An 8763-nucleotide genomic window follows, 5' to 3' on the forward strand; every position below is an offset into this window, starting at 1 on the left:
ATGATTCACAATAGCCAAAATATGGATAAAATCTAAGTATCTGTGAACAGATGAATAGACTAAAAATGCGATATACACACACACACACACACAAACATACATATATGTCATGGAATATTATTGAACCTTAGAAAAGAAGGAAATCCTGACATTTTGCAGCAACATTGTTGAACCTGGAAGATGTTGTACTAAGTGAAATAAGCCAGACACAGAAAGACAAATATTGCATCATATCACTTCTATGTGGAACCTAAACAACTTGACTTCTTGGAAACAGAAAGTGGGATGGCTACCAGGGATTAGGGGACAGGAGAAATGGGGAGATATTTGTCAAAAGGGCACACACTTTCAGTTATAAGATGAATAAGGGTCGGGCAAAGCAATGCATGCCGGTAATCCCAACACGTTGGGAAGCTGATATGAGAGGATCTCTTGAGTCCAGGAGTTCAAGACAAGCCTGGGCAACATAGTGAGACCCCATCTCTACAATTTTTTTTTTTAATTAGCTGGTCATGGTAGTACGTACCTATAGTCCCAGCTGCTCTGGAGGCTGAGGCAGGAGGATTACTTCAGTTCAGGAGTTTGAGTCTGCAGTGAGCTGTGATCGTGCCACTGCACACCAGCCTGGTCAATAGAGAGAAACCTTGTCTCTAAATAAATAAATAAATAAATAAATAAATAAATAAATAAAAGATGAGCACTACCTGGAGTTCTAATGTACAGCAGATAACTACAGTAAATAATAAGGTATTATGTACTTGAAATTTGTTAATAGAGTAGATCTCAAGTATTCTCACCGCAAACAAATGGTAACTATGTGAGGTTATACATATATTTATTAGCTAGATTTTGGCAATCATTTCACAACATGTACTTATATCAAAACATCACATTGTACACCATAAATATATACAACTTTAATTGCCAATTAAACCTCAATAAAGCTGAAAGACAGAACAAAAGTTCTTTCCATTTATCTTCATCACCCTTCCGTCCCTCATGCACACACGTGTTAACAACATGTTTTCCTTTTTTTTCTTTCTCTCATGTATTTTCCTAATGAATATTTTCAGTTAGCCCCAGTAGACACTGGGAAGTAGTAAAGGGTCTTCCCAGGGACACTATTCTTTTCCCAGTAAATTACTGGGCACCACCTTGCCTGTCTTTAGTATACTTTTCATTCAGATGTATTTACATCAGCCCTCAGCATGCTATATGCATCTGAGAAAATTCATTGAATAAGGTATTATATAACCAATTATTATATGTAAGGGAATTATTTTCATCATAATCCCAAATCAACATCCCAACTACAAAGTCCATTCAGAACCATTAAAAATGCATTGTGTGAATGAAACAAGTGAAGAACTGAAAATGGAAAATATGATTCAAATATGATTCAAATATAAACACTACTTCACTTAAAACCCAACAGAACCTCATTCTCACTTCTAAACTAACTCATTTTCACTTTGCTCCTGTGGTTACTAAGAGACATGATTTATTGTAAAGTGTATCTCGGGGCTGCTTCCTGAGCCAGGAAGAGAAGTTGTCTTTGACATTCCTTGACCCTCATCCTACCTTGAATTAAATACCAGACCTGTCGATTCTACTCCTCTACAAGGGTCCACTTCTCTCCGCTGTCACTACCCCAATCCCCACTTGAATTCCCGTGTAGCCAGCTGATGGACTTCGCTTCTACTCTAATCCAGACTCCCTGTGGCAGCATAAGCGAGCCTTCTAAAACACATCTGGACACACTGTCCCTGCAGGAAACTCTTTAGTGGCTTCCCCTTCCTCTTAGGTCACGTTGAATCCATGAGAAGGGCCCCCAGGTTCTTTCTCACCTGGCCTCTACCTCCCTTGCAAACTTCATCTCTCTTTGCACACTACCCCACCGTCTAACTCTACGTTTTAGCCAAAATGAGCTTCCTTCCTTCTTTTGTCTCTTTCTCCTTCTCTTCATTACCTCCCTTCCTCTCTCTTCCTTCACCCTTCCTTTAATTTTTTTTCAGAGCAGAATGTGCCTCTTGCCTTTTCCTTCAGCCTGGACTAGCCATGCCTCCTTTAGACCTAGCCAGCTGAGATGTAGCTTTGAAGCTCTGGACTCGAGTTGTCCTTCTCTGGGAAGCCTTCCCTGTCCCCTCCTCTAGTGAGGTAAGACACTGTGGGCCTCCTCTGTCACAGCATCTGCCTCACTTGATGGCCATTGCTTGTTTGGTTGCTTGTCTTCCCCATAGACCCAAAAGCTCCATGAGACAAGGCTCTGTGGTTTTCTCACCATCAGCGTACTGCGTCTACCTGTAGGAACAAATGGATTTTAAATGTATAATACCATTCATAAAAATGCAATGTGCTATCTAACTTGAAGGTACACCACTAGCAACCCCAGGGAATTTGGGATGGAGCTAGAATCAGAACCCTTCTCTTGAGACTCCTCATTCAATACTCTTGTAAGTTTGGGTTAAAGAAAGGAGCCTGGCATCTCGGATTGAGTCTCAGCAGCATCATATCCAAGCAGAGTGACTTTAATCAAATAACTCCTTGAGCCTCTGTTTCCTCGTCTGTAAAATGGGGTTAATAATACTCACCCTGTCTACCTCTCAGTGATGTGAGGGGGATCTATTGAGATAATGTGAAAATGCATTATAAATTTTAAAATACTTTAAAAGGTAGATATACATTGGTTAGAGAAATGAAAAGAATACCAGCAGCCCCCACTCTGTGGAATAATAGCTAACACTTAACATATGCCAAGGGTGGCTGCACCTCCAGCCTCCTCTTCCTTCCAACCACCCCAGGCTAATGAGGTGTCTTCATGCCTATAGCAGTGTAGAGGAACAAAACTGATGGGAAGAGCTCAAGTTTTCATAGAATCACACTTGCATGGCAGGAAGCCAATACAAAAACAGCCCAGCGGACACCTTGCTAAATCACCATGTTGAAGAGTAGTGATGGTCATTATGGTAATGGAACAGCAGTGGATTAGATTCCTGGGGCTGCCATAACAAATTTTCACAAACTAGGTGGCTCCAAACAACAGAATGCCTTCTCTCAAAATTCTGGAGGCCAGAAGTCTGAAATTAGGGTGTCAGCTGGGTAGGTTCTTTTTTGGGAACTTGGGGGAGAATCTGTTCCTCACCTCTTCTAGCTTCCAGAGGTTGCCAGCAATTCTTGGCATGCCTTGGCATGTAGTGGCATCACCTCAGTCTCTGCCTCTGTCTTCACTTGGTGTTCTCTCTCTCTGCCTATCTCTGTTTTCACTTCTTAGAAGGACACAGGTAATTAAATTAGGACCCACCCTAATCGAGTATGACTTCATCTTAACTAAACACATCTGCAAAATCACTACTGTACTTCCAAATAAGATCACTGCTATGGATTGAATTGTGTCCTCCCAAAAGTCATATTTTGAATCCCTAACCCTGATGTGACTGTATTTAGAGACAAGGCCCGAGGAGGTTATTAAGATCTAATGAGATTATAAACATGGAGCCTTGACCCTGTAGTGCTAGTGACCTTAGAAGAGGAAGAATTGTCAGAGCTCTTTCTCTCTGCCATGTGAGGACACAGCAAGAAGGCAGCCATCTGCAGCCCTAGGAGAGAGCCCTCACCAGAACCCAAGCCTGGTACTGTACTTCCAGTCTCCAGAACTATGAGAAGTAAATATCTGTTGCTTAAGTCACCCAGTTTGTAACATTTTGTTATGCAGCCAGAACAAACTAATACAATCACACTCTGAGATTCCCAGTTGTGATAGTTAATACTGAGTGTCAACTTGATTGGACTGAAGTATTGTTCCTGGGTGTGTCTGTGAGGGTGTTGCCAAAGGAGATTCACATTTGAGTCAGTGGATTGGGAAAGGCGGACTCACCCTCAGTCTGGGTGGGCACCATCTAATCAACTGCCAGTGTGGCCAGAATAAAAGCAGGCAGAAGAATGTGAAAAGGCTAGACTGGCTTAGCCTCCCAACCTACATCTTTCTCCCATGCTGGATGTTTGCTGCCCTAGAACATTGGACTCCAGGTTCTTCAGCTTTGGGACTCAGCCTCAGCTTGCAAATGGCTTATTGTGGGACCTCACCTTGTGATTGTGTGAGTCAATACTCCTTAATAAACTCCCCTCTATATATACATCTATCCTATTAGTTCTGTCCCTCTAGAGTACCCTGACGAATACACCAGTGAACATGCGTTCTGGGAGATATTAGTCCCCCCAGTAGTGCTGGTGAACTCCACTAGCTTTTCTTCTTCAGAGACTTTGTTTAAGAAGGCAGAGAAGACAGTAAGTTATTTATAACGATCTTCATTGATATTTCGAATGGAAAGCCTCATTTATCGGAAAAAGTACTTCACAAGGGCTTCCTTGTTTCTCAGTAATCAAAGACAAACGAGAAATCTATGTAATAATGAGAATAATGGTTGTTCTTATTATTATAGTTCAACTGATTTGGGGGATAAGATTTGGTTTAGAAACGTTTGCCTTTCATGTGTTTGCAGTTTTGCTGGTTTGGAAATGTTATTTTTGTTGAAGTCTAGTGCTGCTGCCTCTGCACATGCACTCATTATCCCATTCTTGAATGGACATATGGCACAGAAAGTTCAGAAAATACTGCCCAATTTGTCTAAATACCAATTCATGGCCTCATTCACCATGGGGCCCATTGTGCTGGGAGAACACAGCTGTATAACCTTATCAACACTGGCCAGAGGAGTGCCCACGAGTTCAAATGCTAATCCAAAGCCCATATTTGCCTTGGCACAAGGTTGCTGCACACTTGGAATGTGCAGGTTCGTGAGGGACTTTGAAATGGTTGGAAGACAGAAGGTGAGAAGAGGGTGTTCCTATATCCCTGATCCCTACCTAATTTCAACACCTGTGGCCAACTTTCCTATGCCAGGAAATTGGAAATGAGTATTATTTTCTGAAATCTTTCTTTCCCATTCCCAGCTGATTCCCATAGCTCTTATTTCCAAGGTACGATAATGAGAAAATTACTGAACTAATATTTTCCTCCAAGGTGAAAGTGGTGTTCCTTTCTTAAGTCCTATCTTCCATGCATGTGGGGAACAGGAGAACAAACACAGAGAAATCAAGTCCGGGACTGCCTGTTCTTCATCCTGGATCTGCAGAAACCAGGGACTGGGGAGCATTCAGTCAATTTAATGAATGAGTCACTTCTAACAAACAGTATGTGACAAAGCGCTGGAATAATATAGAAAGATCTCCTCTCCTTAGGAATTTATTAATTCAGTGACTATTAATTGAGCATTTTCTATGTGCCAGTGACTATGGTCCTCAAGAAAAAGATTGAAACCATCATTCTAGCAGTAAAAGAGCTTATAATTATGTGAGGAACACACAGCTTTACTCTATACTACCTCTATAACCTGGGGCGATTTACTTAACTTTCTGGGCCTCGGTTTTCAAATTCACACAATCAAGATATCGATAATAATAATAATAACAACAGTGTAGTATGGAATAGTTATGAGGATTGAATGAATTAAAATTAAAAGAGCAGGCAGGACAGTTTCTGGAGGAGTAGGAAGGCACTTTGGGGGAATACATGACATAGGATATCCCACTAAAGGTGTAATTGTGCTAAGGCAAACATGATGGCAAAAGTAAGGTTGGTGCAAAAGTAAATGGCAAAAATCACAATTACTTTTGTACTAACCTAATAAAAGCAGTTTCTATAAGGACTAGAGATGCAGCTGAGCCCAATATTATCACAAGCGTTGACCTGGGCATAGGGTGTCTGCGAATGGGCCTCTGATGAATACAGCACTTGCTCTTGGGAGGCTCCCCATCCAAGGAGACTGTGACCCATGACAGCACACTGTGTAACACGTGTTCACAGCCTCAGACGACCTGTACTTCCTCACCTCTAAACTCACCTGTGTCCATGCTTCCGGAATGTCCAGCAGGCATTGGGGCCCTCAACTTGAACCCTGTCTGCTGTCTGAGTGTTTTATCGCGAACACGTGCTGCTTATGTGTTACTTTTTAATAAACAGGACGTGCTACTGATGTCTCTAGGTCATTTCCAGCTCAAATGCACTTTATTGTCTTTGTCAATAATGGCGTTTGGGTTCCCATTTCCACTCATATAAAACAGCTGGTTTGTGTGTGAGGTGGGGGATAGAAAATGGGAGAAGCGTGCTGCAGGAGTCCGCAGACTGGCTCTTCTCTCTGGCTTCCCTCCTCATGACAGACGCTCTCCCTCCTCATGATAGGTGCTGTCTCAACCTAGGGAACAAAAGGGATTTGTTTTGTTTGTTTCTTTCTGAAATGCTATATCAGCCAAGGAACAGGGACAAGAAAACGTCAAGAGCCACCGTGGTGTCTGCAGTCAAGGCCTCAGCAGGGCACGTGTTACACAGTGTGCTGTCACGGGTCACAGTCTCCTTGGATGGGGAGCCTCCCAAGAGCAAGTGCTGGATTCATCAGAGGCCCAGAATGTGGGTGCTGCAGAACATCTGACATGGCAGGTGTCTGGTAAATGCCTAAGGGACAAGTGATGCCAGATGCCAGGGGCTGAGCAGAGCTCTGGCACTTGGGAGGCAACTGGCCTGTCCAGGCAGAGCTGGGCAGGTTTTCTTCCCAGGGTCTCAAGCCGCTACTGAGAGTACAGGTGACTCTTGGACAGATTCCACTCTGGCTCACTGCAGGGTTCACCCCAGCCCAGAACCCTAAGCAGAGGGCATCCACACGTGTGAGAGTGTGATCTGCTCCTCCCAAGAAAGGCAGGCTTGCTCTGAGAGGATGAAAGGCCCCGGGGCTTGCAGTTTCAGAAGCCAGGAGGAAGAGCCTACCTCCCCCAGTTTCAGAGGGGCCCCTTCTACTTCACCCCCCTTCGTGGGGGATGTGAAGAACATCCAGTGTTCTCAGGTCCACCTCTTCACCTCCTATGAGATGCTTGAGAGAACAGCACAACTTTCAGGTGTGCAAGTCTGCGTTACAGAATAAACAATGAAAATAGTCCCATTAAGTGTGGAGGGAAAGAACAGGAGCGACGAGGGAAGATTCCAGATCCAGGGCTGGCCCTGCCATCAACTTCCTGTGTGTCTGGGGGAAATCATTCAACCTTTGTGGGCCCATCTCTCCATCTATCAAAGATGAAAGCCACCTGGATGGTGTACGAGGCAGCTTTAGCTCTGGTTTCCTGTGCTCTACTCCCCAACATGGGATCATCTTCCCAAAGATGTCTGCTGGTGACTCGCGCCATCCCTCTCTGTATTTCTCTGCAATTCTCCTCCCGGGGCTTTGACCCAGAGACTCGAATATGTAAATGCTTCCTTTTTTCATCCTCCAACAGATGTGCTTATCTGGTTCAGTTCTAATTGCAACTAAGTCGAGCCATGACAAATTCAGTACATTCTGTTTCTGCTTCAGAAATACCTGGTAGTATTTCAAATGCAAAATTACAAAGAATTCAGACATCAAAGTGGCCAAACCATGTGTCCTGTATTACTAGCCTATGTTCTCTGTATCTACTCAGTGATTGGGTCTTAAAAGTTGGTTGTAGTTTCTGTGGATTGCAGTAAAAAGCTGAAGATTACCTAAAATTGGGATGGTTTGTATTTAGCTGCTAAAGAAAGTCCTCCTTAACAGAATAGAATAATTACAAACAGATCTTTGCTGTTATTTCTTTTTCAAAGAGTGTTTAACTTTTAATAATTTTATTCAGTTTCAAGCCCTAAGCAAGAACATATGGAACAATTAATAATATTTATCTGTTAAATGAGCTTTCTCCCATGTAACGAATACTTTGAACGTATAATTTGTATGACATACAGTTTTCCCTAACCTAAAATTGGAAAATCCTTTAGCTAGTACACCAAAATGTCTGAGCTGGAGAAGTTTTCATTAATTTGCACAAGCAAGCATGCACCAATTCTTGTTTGGATTAAATTTTTTACAACTCTAATGGAAAAGTTGGAGGAGACCTACTCCAATCCTTCAAATCCCTTTGCATCCAACTTACATTTCTTAGACCTTTTAGAACATGTAATATAATCCTTAAGAGTAGGAAGCTGGTAAATCAAGATAATAATTTCTCTCCAGCTTAACTAATCTCATAGTAAATATGGACTCTTACTATTCTCTTGGCTTTGGCTGCCATGTTTATGTATATATTTCCTCAACTCCAGCAGTACTTTTATTCTCACCAATAAGTCTGTGTCCATTTCTTGAATCCTTTATGTAAAAGGTATAGCATCTTCTTCACATGCAGAAGGAGAGAGTTTCCAACAGTTATTTGGAAATATTAGCTCAGTCACCTAGGCAGGGGGATTGTGTTTCTCCCATCCTCCCCTCTCAGATCTTTATAGGAATAAACAGAGGGTCTTCCATTCACTGCTTCCAAAAGCTCATGCTTTCCTTTCCTTTGATTGTATTTCAGCCTTGCCTTCAGTCCCCTTCACTTCCATGTGAATGAGATGGATTTCAGCATTCTCCCCAAGCTCACTTTCCCCCAAAATTCTCAGTTAATGATTCCTCAGATTTTATCCTGTCACTCTTGGTTTTCTTCTCTCTTTATCCCAGGCACAGAAAATCCTATGTTCACCCAAACCAATCAAGAGCGCCTACTTCAATGTTTATGTGTTAGGCACACTTGGAGTTAGTTACTCATCCCCAGGGAAAAGGTAGAGTCTTTTCCCACTCTACCTTTCAGACCTGGCAATGCCTGCATGTTCTACGAATTTCCATGTGCTCCCTGCAGCCAAGTTCACTTCTGCAAATAAGCTAGTGAAACAGT

The 8763-nt window shown here is 42.5% G+C and overlaps 1 long non-coding RNA gene across 2 annotated transcripts in view; it reads right to left on the reverse strand.

Annotated features, from left to right (window-relative positions):
• Positions 1 to 641, reverse strand: part of LOC103220871 (uncharacterized) — a 66394-nt gene extending 65753 nt beyond the window's left edge. For both annotated transcript variants that reach the window (XR_012095188.1, XR_012095187.1), the window contains exon 1: positions 527 to 641. This is a non-coding gene — a long non-coding RNA (uncharacterized lncRNA). The remainder of the gene's footprint in view (positions 1 to 526) is intronic.
• Positions 642 to 8763: the final 8122 nt, after the last annotated feature.

Source organism: Chlorocebus sabaeus, chromosome 14, assembly GCF_047675955.1.
Source record: "Chlorocebus sabaeus isolate Y175 chromosome 14, mChlSab1.0.hap1, whole genome shotgun sequence".
Classification (NCBI taxonomy): domain Eukaryota; kingdom Metazoa; phylum Chordata; class Mammalia; order Primates; family Cercopithecidae; genus Chlorocebus; species Chlorocebus sabaeus.